The sequence below is a fragment of the Stenella coeruleoalba genome (genome assembly GCF_951394435.1).
Source record: "Stenella coeruleoalba genome assembly, chromosome: 9".
Taxonomy (NCBI): Eukaryota; Metazoa; Chordata; class Mammalia; order Artiodactyla; family Delphinidae; genus Stenella; species Stenella coeruleoalba.
In genome coordinates this window covers 72,158,443-72,173,792 of record NC_137155.1, presented here as the reverse complement: position 1 = coordinate 72,173,792, position 15,350 = coordinate 72,158,443, and the positions used below count along the sequence as shown (strand labels likewise).

At 37.4% G+C, this 15,350-nt stretch overlaps 1 protein-coding gene and 1 pseudogene across 6 annotated transcripts in view; one reads left to right on the top strand and one right to left on the bottom strand.

The window, feature by feature from the left end:
* The window catches only part of TFEC (transcription factor EC), a 667,358-nt gene that overhangs the window by 323,235 nt on the left and 328,773 nt on the right, over positions 1-15,350 (top strand). The gene's annotated exons all lie outside the window — the stretch shown is intronic.
* LOC307191747 lies at positions 12,238-12,957 on the bottom strand (annotated as a pseudogene). Its single transcript has one exon. The product of its transcript is annotated as an uncharacterized misc_RNA (transcript).

The window sequence follows — 15,350 nt, the reverse complement described above, 5'->3', positions numbered from 1 at the left end:
TAATTATTCAATGAGTTTGAATATGTGTTAACACCCATGATACCATCACCATAATCAAGGTAGTGGACATATGCATTACCTCCTAGAGTTTCCTTGTGTCCTTTTGGGATTTCGGTTGTAAGAACACCTAATATGAGATTTATTCTCAACAAACTTTGAAGAGCACAATACCATATACATTTTTTAAATTTATTTATTTGGTTGTGCCGGGTCTTAGTTGCGGCAGGTAGGCTCCTTAGTTGCAGCTCATGGGATCCTTAGTTGCGGCATGCATGTGGGATCTAGTTCCCTGACCAGGGCTTGAACCCGGGCCCCCCTGTATTGGGACTGCAGAGTCTTATCCGCTGTGCCACCAGGGAAGTCCCACAATACCGTATTTTTTGATGCACATGTGCAAATGTTTTTCTAGGATTGATATTTATAAGTGGAACTGTTGGCCCAAAGAGTATAAATATTTTTAATTTGCATAAATCTTGCCAATTTGGGAACCCCTTTTTTGCACTCCCACTTCTAGTTTTCATATATTTGAAATAATGTCTGACCTCTCTCCAAAATCGTTGACTGCCTTGCAGACCACATTCCTAGAATAATATGGGTTTAGCAAAGGTGCCAGGGCTCTGGGGAGGGCATCTAGGGTCATCACATTGAACAACTCTGCCATCTCCATCCTTTTTTGTATACATAGATGGGTTCATAAGAACATGAAAAAATCAGATGTGCTGTTTCCATTGCTAAATGTAAAGAATTTCACACTGTCTCTTCTACTCCTCTTGGAGCTTGCTATGGATTTCAAATATAAAGAAGGTACTTTCTCTTCTCTGATGAATAATTTTGGGGAAAAAATCATTTTATTTTCTATTTAGCTTACAGACATGAATACAGATATGTCAAGAAGCTTACCTTCTTTAAACATAGAATATAGATTTCTTTCAAATACCATGGAATATTTATTTTTAAAAACGCCTAAAATCATTTTTAAGGTAACAAAGAAAATTCGAAATATTTCGAAGGGTAGGAATTACTCAGGCTATATCCTCTTCTCTGAAAGCTCAGTTTAGTTAGGTAAATACTAAAATTAAAAGAAAACAGTGGGCATGATTTATATTGACATGTTCGTTTATCTTAAAGATAGTAAACTTTTATATGCTGTGTAACATAGCCTTGAAAAGCAATTTGTAAAAATTTGTTAAAAATAGAAAAGAAGCTCTAGAGGAAAAAACAGGCATGCTTTCACATAAATTACTGTCCCCAGTAGATTAAGAAGGCTAAAGGAAAATGTATATAGCTTTTCTTGAATAAGTTTGGCTCATTAGGGTTTGATATAAAGCAATTTTATTTTTTTCCCATAGTTCCCTCAAGCTCAAGCTCGATTAAGTTTTTCCCCACCGATGAATGACAGCTCAGGTTGGTCACTCAGCCACAAGGAAAATCACAATTTGATAATTAAAATGCCCAGTCCAAGGCAGTAATCAGAACTCCAGATTTCATTTAAGCTGAAGCTTTCTCCCTTTCCCCAGACATGGGGAGAGGGAGGTGGAGGGTGGAGGTTGGTCTGGGTGGGATGGTCCACCCCCCACAGACTTCCTTTGTTGGGGTCTCTTTGCATCTCCAGGCATTTCTCTTGAGTGGGGGCCTTTTAAAGCTTCCCAAGTGGTAGCTCCCTCCCAGGCAACTACTTGCCTCTTGAGAAACTCAGGTACCCTTTCCCTGTTCCTTGGAAAGTATGGCTTGTGCCCAGTCCTCTGACAAAAAAGACAGCTCCAGACACTAAAAATCTCTAGGGAAGCCTCAGACACCACTTCCTCTAAAGGACATGCCAACTAGGGCCTTGGGATGATTCCCTCAGAGCCCTTCTCACCTGACTGAGGTGATGGGAAAGCTCTTCTTCATAGGTAGGGTAAGGGGTGGGGGAGTGTTGTAGGGACACAGTGATGTAACCGCGTCTCCAGCTTCTTGATTCATCACGCTTGTGTTTATTTGGTGTAAGGTGGGGGGATACAAGTGAATCTTCTCTTTAATTAAACCCTTTGACACTTCATTCTTGAGTCACTGAAGGTGTATGATCACCAGGGAATAATTCACCTTTTGTGGGGTCTGAAGCTGGTACAGTTTTGTGGGGAGGTTAAGAAAAAGAATACAAAAGAACAAATGCAAAATTAAGAATTAATGTGAATGTTTAGTAAAGTGAAAAGAAATCAGAACTTACTATCAATTTTAAAAAGCTTACAGACACACTCAACCTCACAAAATAAAAAATAACCTTTTTATTGATGGACTGCCTGACATCTCTCTAAAATACCTTTTTCTCTAACATCTTTCACTGCATATTCTTTGATCTCCTCTTCATATGCCAATCATTTGGAAATAGATCTGTTTTCAATAGATATATTAGGAAGGTATTTCAATTTTCTCTTGCCATGGTTAACTAAAATTTGTTTTTTTATTATAATTTTAAAAGTTTCTTCCACCTTTACACTTCTTTTTTGGAGCAGCATGTAAATTTTTGAAATTCTTGAAAAATTTCGGAAAACCACTATTAAATTTCTTTCATACATGAGCTGTAAGATTTCAGGGTGTTTCCAGAGTTCTGGTAGAGCACTTAATATTAAATACTTTTTAATAGACATTATTCATTATCTGAGGAGAGGCCTGTGCATGTGAAGGGGCCCAGAAGCTTAATCTTCATTAACTCGCAGTAAATCCACTGTAACCTGGTAAACTTGGAAGAACTGGTTTGGCTTGTATCAACTAGGTCATCCAATCCCTTAATTTAGGATACAAGAACTCTCAGCACCTAATCTATTGTTCTTAGCTTTTAGGACCTCAACTGAAACAGAGACTTTAAATGGTATTACATAAAAATGTATGACATAATAATGTATAGGATCTGAATAAGAGGATTAATGTAGTTTAAAAGACTAAATCGATCTCTGTACTCTGTAGACAGAGAATAAATATCTCACCTTTCAAACATGGGACTTATAAGACATTGTGAGGGTCACAGCCTCTGCCAATAATGCAATGAACTTAGAAATTCATTATATAGGGATATTAGAAAAGGTCAACCACTCGTACACTGAAAACTATTTTTCTCAGTAAGTCTAGGGCCATAAAGGAAATAAAAATTTATAATTACTCAGGAAATAGTATTAATGAAATAACTGCATATAAAGGTGTACTGTAACTAAAAGAAAATTGAAAGTATTATATTTGTTATTAAATAAGAAGGATCAAAATAAATAAACTATACATTAATTAATGAATTAATCAGTAGTGACTACCTCTCACAAGGATTTGCTTTGTTTTCTACATACACATAAGTTTGATGTCTAGGCACTTAAAGGAATAATGTAATCAAGCATGCATTAGCCTATTTATGTGGCAATGCTGGTTTAGACAAGAAGACTAAGCAGAAAGTTAGGAGAAACTATCAGGAGAAATGTTTGTATTTTGAACTTATTTTATTGGACATCTCTTGTTCACTACAGTTAGAGAAGGAAATGTGTGGGCCCTAGGAAACATGACATAAAACTTTCCATGAAAATGTTTACAATACTTTTTGATAATATTGTTATAAGAATATTGATTTCCTGTGGTTATGATGCTTTTTCTCTCTGGGTTTTAATTTAAACCAGAGATAAGATAGAAGCAGACATATTTTGTTTTTCTATTTTTCCTTTGCATGTATTTTTATAATGCTTTCTTATTGTTTTATAATCTTACACAGAGGTCTTGGATGGGTTTGCTTGCTCAGAGAAAAAAGTATATCAAATGTATATCTCTCAAGAGTATGATTTATTTTATTTGGGGGGACTTTGTTAGCTCATCACAAAAATGTTTTCAATAATAATGACACTTTCGGGCTTCCCTGGTGGCGCAGTGGTTGAGAGTCCACCTGCCGATGCAGGGGACACGGGTTCATGCCCCGGTCCGGGAAGATCCCACATGCCAGAGCGGCTGGGCTCGTGAGCCATGGCCGCTGAGCCTGCGTGTCCAGAGCCTGTGTTCCACAATGGGAGAGGCCACAACAGTGAGAGGCCTGCGTACCGCAAAATATAAAATAAAATAATTACACTTTCTTTTAAATTTAGAAACATTGTGAAAACACTGAAATAATTGTGTTCAGAAAAAGTGTTACGCAAAAATTAGATTATTTAACAATACCCCCCTAACTTCATCCAAACCAGAAGATAGTGATTCATCGGTTTTGAAAAGTTCTCATACAGAGTTGGTGGAAGTGAAAATTGGTACAACCTTTTTGTAGTTGCCAGGATTTCTCCACCAAAATATGGAACACATTTGATAAGAATTATTTGAGGGGCACTGATGCACTCGTGCAGAAGGCTGCAGTGTGGTCCCGAAGCCCCGGGTGCAGGCAGGCTTTTCTGCAGGGCGAGAGGTCAGTCGGAACTGTCCCTTCCTATGCTACTTCGCGATGCTTTGCTTTTCTTTGTTCCACATTGTCTGGGGTGTTTTGTCATCTCCCTCTTCCGGACTCAAGTTGTAACCACAATCACACGACTTAGTAGCTCCCTCGTCCGCTCCTCATCTAGCCCCATTGGGGTCCCAATTGTATTCCAGCAGTTCATAAATTCTTTAAATAATCCGTGGACAACTCTGCAAAAGGAAAAAAAGGATCTGTACCAAAATACTGGCTTCTCATAGTTGGCAGGATACGAACCTGCGTGGGGAGACCCCAATGGATTTCTACTCCATTGCCTTAACCACCTGGCCACAACTACTGCTGATATTAACTCTGGAAGTGGGATCTATGTAGAGTCTATATACAAGTATCTACTCCAGTAACAGCTATGCGGCTGACAGGGTCTTGGTGCTCTGGTCGGGTGTCAGTTCTGTGCCTCTGAGGTGGGAGATCCGAGTTCAGGACATTGGTCCACCAGAGACCTGCAAGCGCCACGTAATATCAAATGGCGAAAACTCTCCCAGAGATCTCCATCTCAACGATAAGACCCAGCTCCACTCAGCGACCAGCAAGCTACAGTGCTGGACACCCTATGCCAAACAACAAGCAAGACAGGAACACAGCCCTACCCATTAGCACAGAGGCTGCCTAAAATTATAATAAGGTCACAGACACCCCAAAACACACCACTGGATATGGTTTTGCCGGCCAGAAAGACAAGATCCAGCCTCATACACCAGGACACAGGCACTAGTCCCTTCCACCAGGAGGCCTACACAACCCACTGAACCAACCTTAGCCACTGGGGGCAGACACCAAAAACAACTGGAACTATGAATGTGCAACCTGCAAAGAGGAGACCCCAAAACAAGTAAGTTAAGCAAAATGAGAAGACAGAGAAATATGCAGCAGATGAGGAGCAAGGTAAAAACCCACCAGACCTAACAAATGAAGAGGAAATAGGCAGTCTACCTGAAAAAGAATTCAGAGTAATGATACTAAAGTTGATCCAAAATCTTGGAAACAGAATGGAGAAAATACAAGAAACGTTTAACAAGGACCTAGAAGAACTAAAGAGCAAACAAACAATGATGAAAAACACAACAAATGAAATTACAAATTCTCTAGAAGGAATCAACAGCAGAATAACTGAGGCAGAAGAACAGATAAGTGACATGGAAGATAAAATAGTGGAAAAAAATACTGCAGAGCAGAATAAAGAAAAAAGAATGAAAAGAATTGAGAACAGTCTCAGAGACATCTGGGACAATATTAAACACACCAACATTCGATTATAGGGATTCCAGAAGAAGAAAAGAAAAAGAAAGGGGCTCAGAAAATATTTGAAGCAATTATATTGGAAAACTTCCCTAATATGGTAAAGGAAATAGTTAATCAAGCCCAGAAGGCATAGAGAGTCCCATACAGGATAAATCCAAGGAGAAACATGCCATGATACATATTAATCAAACAATCAAAAATTAAATACAAAGAAAAAATGTTAATAAGCAGCAAGGTTAAAATAACAAATAACATATAAGGGAATCCTCATATGGTTAACAGCTGATCTTTCAGTAGAAACTCTGCAAGCCAAAACGGAGTGGCAGGACATATTTAAAGTGATGAAAGGGAAAAACCTACCACCAAGATTACTCTACCCAGCAAGGATCTCATTCAGATTCGACAGAGAAATTAAAACCTTTAGAGACAAGCAAAGGCTAAGAGAATTCATCACCACCAAACCAGCTTTACAACAAATGCTAAAGGAACTTCTCTAGGCAGGAAACACAAGAGAAGGAAAAGACCTACAATAACAAACCCAAAACAATTAAGAAAATGGTGATAGGAACATGCATATTGATAATTACCTTACATGTAAATGGATTAAATGCTCCAACCAAAAGACGTAGACTGGCTGAATGGATACAAAAACAAAACCCGTATATACGCTGTCTACACGAGACCCAGTTCAGACCTAGGGACACATACAGACTGAAAATCAGAGGATGAAAAAAGATATTCTGTGCAAATGGAAATCAAAAGAAAGCTGCAGTAGCAATTCTCATATTTGACAAAATAGACTTTAAAGTAAAGACTATTACAAGAGACAAAGATTGACACTACATAATGATCAAGGAATCAATCCAAGAAGAAGATATAACAATTGTAAATATTTATGCAGCCAGCATAGGAGTGCCTCAGTACATATGACAAATGCTAAAAGCCATAAAAGGGGAAATCGACAGTAGCACAATCATAGTAGGGGAATTTAACACCCCACTTTCACCAATAGACAGATCATCCAAAATGAAAATAAATAAGGAAATCAGACCAATATCACTGATGAATATAGATGCAAAAATCCTCAACAAAATACTAGCAAAGAGAATCCAACAGCACATTAACAGGATCATACACCATAACCAAGTTGGGTTTATCCCAGGAATGCAAAGATTCTTCAATATATGCAAATCAATCAATGTGATACACCTTATTAACAAATTGAAGGATAAAAACCATATAATCATCTCAATAGATGAAGAAAAAGCTTTTGACAAAATTCAACACCCATTTATGATAAAAAACCCTCCAGAAAGTAGGCATAGAGGCAACTTACCTCAACATAATAAAGGCCATATATGGCAAACCCACAGCCAACATCATCCTTAATGGTGAAAAACTGAAACTATTTCCAGTAAGATCAGGAACAAGACAAGGTTGCCCACTCTCACCACAGTTATTCAACATAGTTTTGGAAGTTTTAACCACAGCAATCAGAGAAGAAAAAGAAATAAAATGAATCCAAATCAGAAAAGAAGAAGTAGAGCTGTCACTGCTTGCAGATAACATGATATTATACATAGAGAATCCTAAAGATGCTACCAGAAAACTACTAGAGCTAATCAATGAATTTGGTAAAGTAGCAGCATACAAAATTAATGCACAGAAATCTCTCACATTCCTATACACTAATGATGAAAAATCTGAAAGAAAAATTAAGGACACACTCCCATTTACCATTGCAACAAAAAGATTTAAATACCTGGGAATAAACCTACCTAAGGAGATAAAAGACCTGTATGCAGAAACCATAAGACACTGATGAAAGAAATTAAAGATGATATAAACAGATGGAGGGATATACCATGTTCTTGGATTGGAAGAATCTACATTGTGAAAATGACTATACTACCCAAAGCAATCGACAGATTCAATGCAATCCCTGTCAAACTACCAATGACATTTTCCACAGAACTAGAACAAAAAATTTCCCACTTTGTATGGAAACACAAAAGACCCCGAATAGCCAAAACAATCTTGAGAAAGAAAAACTGAGCTGGAGGAATCAGACTCCCAGACTTCAGATTATACTACAAAGCTACAGTCATCAAGACAGTATGGTACTGGCACAAAAACAGAAATATAAATCAATGGAACAGTATAGCAACCCCAGAGATAAACCCATGCACATATGGTCACCTTATCTTTGATAAAGAAGGCAAGAGTATACAATGGAGAAAAGACAGCCTCTTCAATAAGTGGTGCTGGGAAAAGTGGACAGCTACATGTAAAAGAATGAAATTAGAACACTCCCTAACACCATACACAAAAGTAAACTCAAAATGGATTAAAGACCTAAATGTAAGGCCAGACACTATAAAACTCTTAGAGGAAAACATAGGTAGAAAACTCTATGACATAAATCCCAGCAAGATCCTTTTTGACGCAGCTCCTAGAGAAATGGAAATAAAAACAAAAATAAACAAATGGCACCTAATCAAACTTAAAAGCTTTTGCACAGCAAAGGAAACCATAAAGAAGACGAAAAGACAACCCTCAGAGTGGGAGAAAATATTTGCAAATGAAGCAACTGACAAAGGATTAATCTCCAAAATTTACAAGCAGCTTATGCAGCTCAATATCAAAAAAAAAAAAAAAAAAAAAAAACTGAAACCAGAATTGAGCAGAAGACCTAAATAGATGTTTCTCCAAAGAAAATATGCCAATTGCCAACAAACACATGAAAGAATGCTCAATATCACTAATCATTAGAGAAATTCAAATCAAAACTACAATGAGGTATCACCTCACACCAGTCAGAATGGACATCATCAAAAAATCTACAAACAATAAATGCTGGAGAGGGTGTGGAGAAAGGGAACCCTCTTGCACTGTTGGTGGGAATGTAAATTGATGCAGCCACTATGGTGAATAGTATGGAGGTCCCTTAAAAAACTAAAAATAGAACTACTATATGACCCAGCAATCCCAGTACTGGACATATACCCTGAGAAAACTATAATTCAAAAAGAGTCATGTACCACAATATTCATTGCAGCTCTATTTACAATAGCCAGGACATGGAAGTAACCTAAGTGTCCATCGACAGATGAATGGATAAAGAAGATGTGGCACATATATACAATGGAATATTACTCAGCCATAAGAAGAAATGAAATTGAGTTATTTGTCATGAGGTGGATGGACCTATAGTCTGTCATACAGAGTGAAGTAAGTCAGAAAGAGAAAAACAAATACAGTATGCTAACACATAGATATGAAATGTAAAAAAAAAAAAACAATGGTTCTGAAGAACCTAGAGACAGGACAGTAATAAAGACGCAGACGTAGAGAATGGACTTGAGGACACTGGGAGGGGAAGGGTAAGCTGAGACGAAGTGAGGGAGTGGCACGGACTTATATATACTACCAAATGTAAAAGAGATAGCTAGTGGGAAGCAGCCGCGTAGCACAGGGAGAGCAGCTCAGTGCTTTGTGACCACCTAGAGGGGTGCGATAGGGAGGGTGGGAGGGATAAGCAACAGGGAGGAGATATGGGGATATAGGTATAGCTGATTCACTTTGTTATAAAGCAGAAACTCACACACCATTTTAAAGCAGTTATACTCCAATTAAGATGTTTAAAAGAAAAAAGAATTCTTTTAGAAAAATAACCACAAGAACAATACACGATATATGACATGATAAGCTTATTGACATGGTACCCAATATACCTTACATATAACCTTAAGTTTAGGCTTTTTCTATGTTTATCCTTCAGAAATTTAGGTTGCCCTTACCATAGTCAAAAGATTTATTACAAATATCTATAAATTCAAGGTTCATTTCTTATTCCCTTAATACTTCATTAGTTTTGTCCCCTAGTCTATAAATAATTCATAAAAATACATGTTCTTTACATTTTAAACCAGATTTTAATAAATCTAGTGCCATTGTTTCTACTGTGCTCAAATAATTATTTACACTTATGTCACAGGAAGTAAACATGAGACCCAAGACCTGGACTTTTGCATGAAGAACATTTGGAGCCCCTTTCACACAACAAAATTTGAAGTAGTCCAGTAAAAAAAAAGCAGAGTATGTTAGATTTTTATCTGAAATCCTGTTTTTCAGATATTCAAGAACTTTTCTATATACATTTAGTATCAGAGATAATTTATTATTTTAATGTGTTGCTAGTCCTTTCTTAATGCAAATATAACATTTTTTTTTTTTGTAAATTTAGCATCCTCTTATAAGAAAAATACAATTGGGGGCATACTTATGTTTTTAAAAATTCTTGATTTAATGGTAGCAATCTTGAAAAATAAATCTACAACTATTTCTTATAAACACTTCAAACTCTGAGAAAGATAAACAAAGAACAATATTCTTTTGAGTCATATATTTATAAAAAAGGAACCGTAAAGCACTACTGCACAGGCACACACTGCCTGGATTGAAGGTGAGGCTGATTTGAGGCTGGGGTGGTGAATGTACTCACTGTGCTGTTCCCAGAGAGCCTCAGGGCACAGCCCTCCTGACCTGGCCTGGAGGGTGAGTGTGAGTGGACCTTGCCTACAAGCCACCAGAGCACAGTGGGAATGAAACTTCCTCCTTCTGGATGGCAGAGGTAGAGATGGCTCAGTGAAGAGGGTTCACAGGCTATATTTCTCCTAACTAACTTGAAAGAAAAAACAACAACAACAACACAAAAACAATGGTAAGAAAGTTAGCAGCAGCCTAAGCAGAAAAAGGCAATCTTCTCTTCATAAATTTGGAAAGTGTCAAGCTGAGAGAGAGAGGGGGGAATCCTTTCAAAATATGTCATTCCTTTATGCAAAACCCTCCAATGGCTTCCCATCTTCCTCAAAGTAAAAGCCCAAGTGTCTTCTGGGGCTCCCACAACTTATCTGACCTCACAGCCAATCAGTCACCTTGGCCTCCTCACTGTGCCTCAGTTATGCCGATCACCTTCCCAGTGCGGGGCTTTTGCATTTAGATATTCTCTGCCTGGAGAGTTCTTCCCCTCAGAGCTACCTGGCTCACTTACCACCCACTTTCTTCTGGTTTATGCTCTGTCACCATATCAGAAGTCCTTTTAGACCACCCTATCTAAAACAGCAAGCCCTGTAACTCTCTATTATGCTTCATTTTTCTTCATCACATTTATACACCCGACTTACGTATGTTTTGTTATTTATTCATTGTTATCTCATTCCCACTAGAAGGTAATCTTCATGAGGCAGAAACTTTGTTAATTTTTTCTTCACTGATGTAAACCTAAGATGGAGCTCGCCACAGAATTGACACAAAAAAATATGTGTTGAATAAATGAGTAAATTCTGATGTGGCACAGAGTTCTAACCCTGTTTCCATTCTGCAGAAACAATACTCAGTTAATATTGTGAATCCACAACATCGTGACATTCTCACCAACTTCTTCCACAGGGAGGGAGGTGGATTGAGGAGGCATCCTTGGAAAGTCAAGAGATAAATACAGGAAACATTTTGAGTGCATAAGCTCTCACTGCAAGATCTCAGCAAAGGCAAGAAGTTGGGCATTTCCAGGAATGTGTACTAAGTGGAGAGAGCAGAAGAAAGTTGCAGGAGTGAATGCATCCCTGGCTGGGTGCAGGGGCCCTGCTAAAGTATCTTTAGTAACAGTATTTCAGGAGGGAAACAAAGTATGCGACTTCATTTAAGCATTTCTTCCTTGGTACCTTCAGTATACAGAAAATAGAAAGAGAGATTCAGATCTCAAAATTCAGATCTTTAAGTGTCATACCAAGAGATAAGGAAAGTGGCTATCAAATAGATTTTACTATACAATATCCACATTGTCATGTTACAAAAGAACAAGATGTAGAAGTGTGATCCATCAAACAATAGCTGGATAAATCTACATATAGATGAGGAACAAGGTATGCAATAGACAAACTGATGAGCTCAGTCTGGAGAAGAAAACCAGAGAATGGAAGACAATTTATTTGAGTGCCTTGAGTTTATTAAAAAAAAAAAAAAACTTGTAAAATTATGAATTCAAAAATAATTATGTAAGATGACATTAAAATAATAAAACAGTAAGATGACATTAAGGGGGAGATTACTACACTAAGTAAGCAAACTGTTAACCACAACACTACTGGACAATTAATAAAATGGAAAAAGCAATATATACAGCAGGAAATCTAAATTCTGGTACAGTGAAAATTTTTATTTAATTAAGTATTTATTTTCAGTAGCTCAGTTTAATGATGAAATATTGAAAACGCATGACTTGCACTCACTGGAAGAAGAATAGCAACATAAACCTAAAAAACTTATAATAATAAAACAAAGGGCTATAATGAAGTAGAAAACAAAAACTTATAGGGAAGATAAGTAATTTTGCAAAGGTCCTCATAATGAATATTTATGGAACTCCTATTATGTTCCAGAAACCTCGTTAGGTGCTCAACATGTCATACATCATTTTTACAACCATTTAATTTCCTTCTTGGGGCAGAATGGACTTGGACCTGATGGTGGAATCATTGGGAAGTCATTTTTAAATGTGTTTTTTCATGGTGTTTAAAAGTTCCCAGCTGACAGAAGGTGCTGTTACACTAGGGACATGTATAAGGTTTTAGTCCAGAGTGGGTTTGTCAGTGAATGTTGAGGTTCCCTTTGTGGCTTAAAGCTTTCTCAAAGTCTTCACATTGGTACGGCTTCTCCTTTGTGTGGATCTTCTTGTGAGCAGGCAGGGTGGAGTCGTGGGTGAACTCCTTGGTGCAGAGTTCACAACAGTATGGCTTCTCACCTGTGTGGATTCACTGGTGAACTTGGAGATCTGAAAGCTGCATGAAACCTTTGGGGCAGATATTGCATTTAAAGGGTCTCTCTCTCCTGTGTGTGTCCTCTGGTGAGTGACAAACTGAGGCTTATAATGAAATTTTTTTTTGCATACCCTACATTCATATGGTGTCTGTGGCTTCTTTTCCAATATGATGACCGGTTGGTCCCACAGTGCTTGGTGAAAGAACTGAATTTGACCCAAGTTGTCCTGAGAATTTTCCTTTCTCCAAATATGTGGCTCCTTCTTGAGGCACTTCTTGGGAAATGGAACTGTTGTCCTGTTTTCTTTTGGAACTTCTTAGACTCTTCTGAGAGTCTCTTTTGTGTCCACTCTGAGTCAAAACTTCCCTCTCAGGACCCTTCAGAAGCTGAGGCTCCTGAGATTTAAGTATTCTTGTCTCTCCCCTGTCTTCCATCAGACCCTTCTCCAATTTCTGTTTGAGTTGTAGAACCTCCAGTTTACCTTTTTCAGGAATGGTCTCTGTCAGGAGAATATTCTGTTCCTTCTGTCATCTGAATGTATCTCACTCATAGAAGGTTCAGGCTTCCTGAATAAGTTTCCCCCATTGCTCATGTCACTGATCTCAGCTTCCACCATCTGAACATTTGAATTTTGCAGAAGAAACTTCTCTCCTTGTAAGCTGACTATGGTCTATTTTGGGGTTTCTTGTTATTTCTTAGCATGTCCTCCAGTTCTTTGCAACTCTCCACACCACTTTCCTTGACTAAGACCTGGAAATCCTGCAACAAGAACATCACAAACTGCTCCATCACCAGCTTATCCATAATCTGCTCATTGGTGTGAAGATCTGGCCTCAGCCACAGATGGCAGAGCGCACAGTCTCCTCAAATCCTTGAAGGGTCAGATTCCATCAAGCTGGTAAAAGCTCTGAATCTAATGTGCCAAGTCTCAGAGTTGTAGTCTTGCTTTTCAGCGTGTTCCTTGGGATGCTACAGACACTGGTGGCTCTGATCCAGGGCTGTCTTGGGGTTTTCTGTGACCCCATGAAAATGTCTGTTCTGTGGCTTTACTTACTGGAGAATTTTCCAGTATGACTCTTAGCAAAATGTTCTATAACTGGTGCTTAATTGAGACCTATCAAAAGGGATTTACCCTGGTTTTCCTTAGTAGCATAATAGATTCACTGTTTATTCAGAAGTCTCCTTTGAATCCTCTTGCCTTCAGCCTCTTTGAGTCTGGGACTGGATCTTAAATTGTTTCTTGGGCTGAAATGTCTCTATTTTTATATAGAGTGGTCGAAACTCCTAGCCTCTCTTCCCATTACCTCATCAGCCCAATGACTAGTTTAAGGCCATGGAAGGAACCATTTTAGATGATCTGAGTGGATTAAATTTCCCATTGAAACTCCACCAAAAGAAAAAAATAATTTATTAAATAAATCTATATATTGGTTTTATTGTAGGCCATTTATTATATTATTTCTTGTAGACTTTTATTTATTGTATTTAGTGGCTACAAGATTGGTTTTTCTAGTCTAGTGAATTTTTTATCATATGCCTGCAGTGTTTGAAGGAGGTAAGGGATATAACTCCAAAAGCTTTAACCAAATTGGGTCACCTACTCTTTTTTCCTTTTTACAAATGTAAATGAGTCTTAAAAGATTTTATCTAAAATCAGTTGACAAGGCAAAGTGCGAGAAGAACATATTTTCTGAGTAGGCATTTAGAAAAACAGAGGTTGTACACAATAGAGAAAAAGAATAATGTCATATAATTTAGAAATCCTTACTTTTCCTAAATGCCTAAGGCAGCAATAGCTTAACAAGTAAAAAAATGTATGAAGAGTTGGTGGGCTGTTATCAAATCAGTGATTTAATCTAGCTCAAACAAAGCTTTAACATGGTGATTCTAAGATGCTGAAAAATAGCAAAGAAAGTTTAAAATATCATTAATATTCCTCATGCATCAAAACTTACTTTGCATTTTTCAGTGAAAATGTATGTATAAACACATTTTCTTTATCCACTTCTCTGTCAATGAACATTTTGTTTGTTTTTGTCTTTTGCTAACTTTATTTGGGTAACTCTTTATTGTTTTATGTTTTTCTATTGAGGTATATTTGAGTTATAATATTATATTAGTTTCAGATGTATACCAAAGTGATTCAAAATTTTTATACAGTATACTTCATTTAAAGTAATTATAAGATATTTGCTGTATTCCCTGTACCATACAATGTATCCTTGTAGCTTATTTATTTTGTACATAGTAGTTTGTATCTCTTACTCCTCTACCCCTGTCTTGCCCCTCCCTCCCCACTTCCCTATCCCCACTGGTAACCATTAGTTTGTTCTTTATGTGAGTCTGTTTCTGTTTTGTTATATTCACTCATTTATTTTATTTTTTAGATTCCACATATAAGTGATAACATACAATATTTGTCTTATTCTGTCTGACTTACTTCACTAAGCATAATACCCTCCAGGTCCATCCATGTTTATACAAATGGCAGAATTTCATTCTTTTTTATGGCTGAGTAGTATTCCAGTGTGTGTGTGTGTGTGTGTGTGTGTGTGTGTGTGTGTGTGTGTGTATACCACATCTTCTTTATCCATTCATCTATTGATTGACACTTATGTTGCTTCCATATCTTGGCTACTATATATAATGCTGCTATGAACATTGTGGTGCATGTATATTTTCAAATTAATGTTTTTGTTTTCTTCAGATATATACCTAGGAGTGGAATTCCTGGATCATATGGTAGCTCTATTTTTAGTTTTTTTGAGAAACCTCCATATTGTTTTCTACAGTGGCTGCACTAACTTACATTCCCACCAACAGTGTA